We start from the raw sequence: 7,484 nt of genomic DNA, 5'->3' as shown, positions 1-7,484 counted from the left end.
TGCTTTTTGTGTGAATGGGATAGTCGGGAAAGAACTTCCCGCTATGTGAAAAAGGAGTGACCTAAATGCAATTGGACAGTTGGTGAAAACAATGTGCAAAGGGACAGTCTTGTAGATCCTAGAAATGTTCTTGTTCCACCCCTACATATAAAACCTGGACTTATTAAACAGCTTGTGAAGGCAATGGATCCCAATGGGTCAGCTTTTGCATATCTTGCTGACAACTTTCCTCAACAATCAGCTGCAAAAATAAGAGCGTGTTTGTAGGTCCGCAGATACGAGAACTGCAGAAAGATAGAGGTTTTCAGCATGTCTCACAGAGAAAGAAAAGTTCGCATGGATGAGTTTTACAAAAGAAATCCAAAATTTCCTTAGGAGAAGACGGGACTTTAAATACAAGGAGGTGATGGATGAAATGCTTACAGGTTATCTGGATCTAGGGTACAAAATGTCCTTGAAAGTGCATATCATACAATCACATCTGGATTACTTCCCCAATAATTGCTGTGACATTTCCGATGAACACGGAGAAAGATTTCATAAAGATATATCCACCGTTGAAAAATGCTATGAAGGGAAGTGGATGCCCATCATGCTGGCAGACTATTGCTGGTGTATCCTTAGATACAAGAGAGATGCTCAGTACAAGAGAAAAAAATAAACCATTACGTACGGTCGACAGCTGTTTCGCATACCTACAATTCTATGTAATATATAGTGTCATCATATTAGTGTCAGCAATATATAGTAATGCTTTACAAACACAAACATTACGTGCTGATTACCCAAAAACTATCCCTGATGCAGAAAAACTAAAATCAGATTTGAATTCAGGAGTGATAATCCTTTCAGAATCACTACCTTGCTACCCAGAAATAGAACTTTTTTGTAGAACAGTGTAATTCAAGGAATTGTGGACCATAGTGTTATTGTTGGGCGGAAGATAAATTTTGTATTTATATATCAGATAGGGTGTATCTGATAACTGAACATTGGAAGGGCGCAGTTAAGTCGTTTCATAAAATCATTACTGTGAAGTAACAGATAAATACCATAGTATTATGTTTGGCCAATTCACTATTTCATGCCTTTAGTAGCCACAGGATACTATTATCAGTTGTTGAAATTTACGATCAAAAATCGTATATATTATACATAAAATGCATATTTATTAAACTAGCCATACATTCCTAATTGTCGTTACTATCAGATTAATTTAGTTCATTTTTCTCAAGTTAGTAGACTTTCCAAATCTTTGTACTTGGATGACACTAATATCATGCTGATAACGAATCTAGATAAAACATCGAAAAAATTATAAACCGTGATGTTTTGGTAAATATCTCAAAACATGTTAAATTATGTTTACTAAATTTTCTACTTTCAGAAAGCAGATTATAATATACATTAGGTTACTTTAAATGGAAAAAAGTATTTTTCAACATGTTTTATTAGCTTTAAAACGTAACGATTGTGCACGCAGTCTATACTGCTCAAGTAAAAAAAAAATATGGAAGCAACTTGAGAGTGAAATTTCGAATGTGAATTAAATATATTTTGGTTATCCTACATTGTTACTCCTAAGATAATATATATATAGTGTGTTGCAAAGTAAGTGTTACAACTGTTGGGAGGTGACTCCTGCCACTGAGACAAGAAAAAAGTTATCTTGAACTTTCGGCTATCGGACATAGTTTCGGATCTACAAGGTGCCGAAAGCGTGGGAAAATTACTTTCGGACGCCAATAGTACGGAAAATATCCAAAGTAAAGAGGGCGGGTATAAAATTCACTGAACAAGTCATACCTGCTGTATTGAATTTTGCATGCTTCACAATCCTACCATGCACGCGCCAGGGATTCCCCAAAGGAACGTAGGGAATTCCGGATAATCTGCCAAGTAAAAATTGGTCTAAATGAATATGAATTGATAGAGTTTCTACCAGGTAACAATAATTCGTTTGTATTAAATCGATATCTTGAACAAATTCAAAATGGCGGACACCTTCATGCCCGTTGGGTGTGGTTGCATAATAGCCAGATACGGACGCTGGCCAACAGTGACGATCTGAGTATTAAGTGTAGCGAATTTGTACTCAAATGCTCTAGAAAGAAATCTGGAGTGTCGGTAGAGCACAAGAGATGAAGCAGGGTGATTCACATGTGTGGAAACACGTAACGAAAAATACCCAGAAAAACTGCACTCATACTAAGTAAACGTGAGTGGAAAGCGTAAGGAAATGTAAGGAATTGCATCAAGAACATGAAAGCCATGCCAATTCACCTATAATATTCCATCAATCCGATGCAATATTATCTGCTCGGTTACATACTAATAAGGATGCAACAACTGAGGCCAAGTTGAAATTGGTCAAGGGGACTCACAAAGAAACTGGGTAAACTAAAGGAATGTCACTAGTGGGATCGCATGATTGATATTGAAATGTGGCCAATGTGTGTGTTGATATCAACATGTAATTAATTGACAAATGTCAACATATCTCTCTACTGCTGGGACACCGTCTCACGTGCGAAAACTAGGAAAATAACGTTATACGCTCTGCTATTACATCTGGTGCACTTTTTGGTAGAAAGTAACTGTAACACGATTGTATAAATGTCCTTCTTTGTTTCACAGTCGACAGATATGAAAGGAAATCTCTTAATCTAGGGTTCAAATGCGGGATTTGTGACTCACAGACATGAATTTATATGAGTAAAAGTAATTAAATCTTAATTATAAGATTATTTGCTGTAATTGCATGTATCAAAACGTGGAATAAATAATTGTTTTTACGCCTATACGTAGTAAGTCTGATAGTAATTCTATACTCGTACTATCTTAAACTTCCCAAAACTCAACTATTGGCTTATAATGAAAGGAAAAATCAATGTTTATCATCGCATTAAATCTCTGATTTAGCCCCTAAATCTGTAGCAAAAACCGGCATTTAGTGCACATGTTTCTTAAAATCAAACAACATTTTAATAATTTTATTGAAATATTTGTAATATTGCCATTCGATATATTTTACTGGATGTAACTATTTATGACTTGCTTTGAAGAAAACATAAAGAAATGCTACTGTCATCACTATCAAATTGAACACTAACAGCGTCATTATCATCATTGCATTCTATTTAAAACACAGTCACGACCACCTTTTCATCAGACCGACTGACGAGGGCTTCCTTTAATTTCTGTCAAAGAGGAGACCGGGTGATAGAGTTCCGCCATAATTTCTTCCAGTGTCATGACTTTCCACATTTTTCTGCCTTCCATATCTAAAGTTAATATTAGGAATAATTATTTATGACGTATTTTTTTATTAGGAACCGCATGTTACTATAGCATGTATCGATAAGCACCTATTAAGAACAGCACGTAACTTCTACGTGCGGAAATTTTACGCTTGTTAGGAAGGACACACAAAAGAACGTAGTAGGTTTTAAACGTACAAAACTCAGCAGAGTCTGTTTAGTAAAATACTCAAACAATTAAAAATTTGTATACAAAAAAGTAGGGTAAAGCATAACTATAGGCTGTAAGTCATTGGTGAACACTTCTGTGCGGCAAGAGATTAAGTTTACTTATAATACGTAAATTTATAGGTGGTTCCAGTTTAAACTTTAAGCTAACTATGAAAAAATGAAATATTGTTTGAGTTTCACCTCTTTCATCTTATCGGTGTATATAAATCCAACGTTATTTGCCGAAATTTCGTATTACATGAAAGAACTGATTTCTTGAATACAATAAACAACTATAAAGTTTTAAAATCTATATGTCATTTTGTATGTGTGTGGTATGTTTAAGTGGGAAATGAAGCAATATATACTTCCTAAAATTTTACAGAAATGATTTGAGCTGTTACAGATTTATAATGGGAAACATTAACTTAAATGATAATACAGAACTCTTAATATATACCTGACTGTTCTTATGTTACTTGCATTATTCGCAACGGAAATCTAATAGAAATCTATAGAATGGACTATTTTTAAATCGTGTGTGCAACATAAAATAAATCAACATTTTTCTTTATTATTTGATAATTCCTTTTAATATTTATTTTCAAATTTATCTAACAGGTGATTTAAAAGGTAAGTTGTACATTAAGGCAAGCAAAAACTGAAATAACACTAGAATATATTTTACAGTTTTACAGTTTTTTAAATTTTTTTATCTAATTGAAATATTGTTATCCATTAACTCTAGTATCAAATATTTGGGGAGTGCATATGTGTTATTCGTTGAAATTTATGTTAGTATTTATAAAGTATTTCATAGATTGGTGGATAACGAATAACCATCCTATTCAAAAATTCCGTAAATATCAATTAACAATTGCAATTAAAGGAATTTAATAGCTTAATAATTGAAAACTTTATACTTACAAGTTCCTATCAGTTAATTGTATCTGATTGTAACGAATCCCATTCACATTTCTTAAATATTCCGAATGTTGAAACATTCATAATGTTCTGCGGAACTTTCTGCAATTATTTTCCCACTTCTCTGTGTATAACGATATCTTACTCCTTCGGAATATTAAGTATTTTAAACTTAGTCTGGTATGTGCTTCTATCTTTAGCAATCACGCAAACATAAATACACTATAAAATAAAATAAAATCGTATATATTGTCTAAGTGTTTAACGTTAACAAGACTAGTTTTCTTTTAAGATCTTTACTAAGTAGTGAAAGATGAGAACCATTTTCGAAAGAGTTACAAATTACTTCATATTTTGTTAGTTATGTATGATACCAAGGCATTAATTTCGTATAGTACACAGTAAAGCTAAATTCAATTTTTCAGATTTCTGTAGCTTTGTTTGTGACAAAAATGCAAGATCTTACTACAGTACACATATTAGTGGAATTGCGTTCTGTACGTTAAAAGATTATCTGCTATCGCACATTAAACATGTATTTCATTTTACATGACATTTAGATTTTCTAAGATGGACAGTTCATAGTGCTTGCATTAGAAGGTTACGTTGGTCAATGAAGAAACTTCAGTCATCATTTGTACCGTGTCCTGCGAAAACGAACTAAGCGCCACTTTCATACTTTTAAGAAAATTGCGTATAAAGGTTGATGTCCAGCATTAATGTAGCCGTAATCAAAAGTGAAATTGTTTCTTTTTTGGAAATTTGTTGGTTTTCCTCTCTTTTCGATTCTACAAAACGTTCTAATGCTTATCAGGAACCAATCGTCGCATTTACGTGGACTTTCAAAGTATGGCGCTTAGTTCATTTTTGCATAACACGGTACATTTATGAAATAAGAACAAATTAATTAACTGACAGATGTACTATTTTTTAAGTGAATTTCGTGTTTAAAATATGCTAATGTTCTCTCAACAAAATAAAATTAATTACAATAAAATAACATATTAATAGTAGTCATTTTATAATAGAAAGATTTATTTTCATATTTGATAATTTCATTTCTTTACGACTGATTAGATGTATTAAGGATTCTTGGATATACTTCGTGAAATACGACGGACACAATTTAGTAACCAAAACCTGATTCTTGTGATAAGTACTACCTTATTTACTTTTCATTAACTTACTGTAGTTCAACATTGTTATTCATGAACCGAGTACCCACATTTTGAAACTTTAATTCATCTTTATTCGACGTTATGCATAATGACAATTTCTGCCGTAACGTAAAATGGGTGAATTTTATAACATTCAATTTTTGTTTGCATATAGTTCTATACGTTCCCTTCTCACTACTAATTATATACCGAAATTCCGTTATGTAAGGAAAATCAATAGGTGACATATAAAGTATCATATCCTAGTAGACGACGTTCCAGATTTTGAGCGTACAATATACTCCAAGAACCACACGTATATGAATCCATCTGAAATCAAGACCAATATGAATAAACATAAATGTATATATGAGGATATTGTTCGTCTAAAAGTGTCTAAAATACGAACGCATTGTAATTGTATTAGAATGTCTTTTACAGATCGATAATAGCTCAGAAAGATTTGAGAGTCCACAGGCGCGTAATAAAAGAAAAGCGATAGAATACACAGTATATTAATTTATCATTAAAAAGTAAAAAAATATACCTTTTAAAAATAAATAATTATTTCTTTCAAAAACAATAAACAATATAAAACAAATTTTACGCAGGATAAGATAAGAATTACGAATTGAATAATTTAACTTTCAAAATGAAGAATATTTATGCCTCACCAAAAGGAAAATCACAGGCATTGCTAACATAGACTTGTTACTAACACATTTAAGAATGTTTCCTATGTCTTTCTTTAGGGAGACGACTAACAAATTTTTAAAAGCATTTTCTTGAAAATGTATTATCTAACTTCTATTCTTAATAGATTTTTTTGCTTTACTTTTATTATTAGTTTCTTTACTTTTGTATTAAATATTTCTTTTTGTTTCCATGTATTTTTTCTATTATCATGAGCCGGCACGAAGTTACAAAATATGTTGAAGTCTACACAATATATATTTACTGAATTGTTTTAATATAATTTACCATTAGGACTCTAACATAAAAGTATAATATTATTATGAATTTAGACAGAAGTGAGTATGCTGTATTATTTATCTTGCTACGTCACTGAAAATTTAAAGTTAATAGAAACAAAACACAGAAACATCATAGCATGCAATTATCAACAAGAAGGCATTGTATGACACACTCTGTAACATTACAAGACTGACAATGTTGCTAACCCAACACAAAGTTCTATTTTTTAACGGTAATTACGCAGTGAAGTAGCGGTTATAAGTTTGTTTCCAAGAAATCTTTGCAACAAATTGATTCATTAGTATAACTTTGTTCTCATTTCTTATCTCTACTAACACGCGTTGTTTATTTGTGGTATACCATAGTTTTTGTTCTCTTCACAATCACTTCTGTCCAATTGACTAAATCTTTATTGAAGTCATTTGTTTCAATTCCAGATATTAAATAAAACTATATGACAATACAATAATCATAATGAAACTATATAATAATAAAAAACTATAATATAAAACTATATTATTCCCATCCTTCGATTTCATAATGTGATATTGCAATTCATTATTAACCCTTTCTGTCCGGCATTTAAATCCAGCGGTAAACAGCTTTGTGCCGGGATTTTTAAATGCGTTGACGGACACAGGAAGGATGGTTTTGTTTAAATACCTGTTACTCAGTTAATTAGAAATGTATTTGGATGGAACGAAAACCACTTTATAAGCCAAGAATCGCTGCACATCAAACATCTTAATAAATACGTATTACACAATCACAAATATTTTAATTTCAGAGAAAATATTCAATGTACTCACCAAATAAAATTTTTTCTGGACTTCTTCAAAGGACATCTTTTATTGTGAACTCCATAATATCTAAAAGTTTCTTTTGATGTGGTATACTTCAAACCAAGGATCAGTACACGGAGGTATATGGCATTCCTTACACTCAAAAGATGATTTCT

The sequence above is a fragment of the Thermobia domestica genome, chromosome 8 (genome assembly GCF_964235325.1).
Source record: "Thermobia domestica chromosome 8, izTheDome1.hap1.1, whole genome shotgun sequence".
In the NCBI taxonomy this organism is placed as follows: domain Eukaryota; kingdom Metazoa; phylum Arthropoda; class Insecta; order Zygentoma; family Lepismatidae; genus Thermobia; species Thermobia domestica.
The sequence above is the reverse complement of the archived record's forward strand: the minus strand, read 5'-3'. Positions refer to the sequence as shown.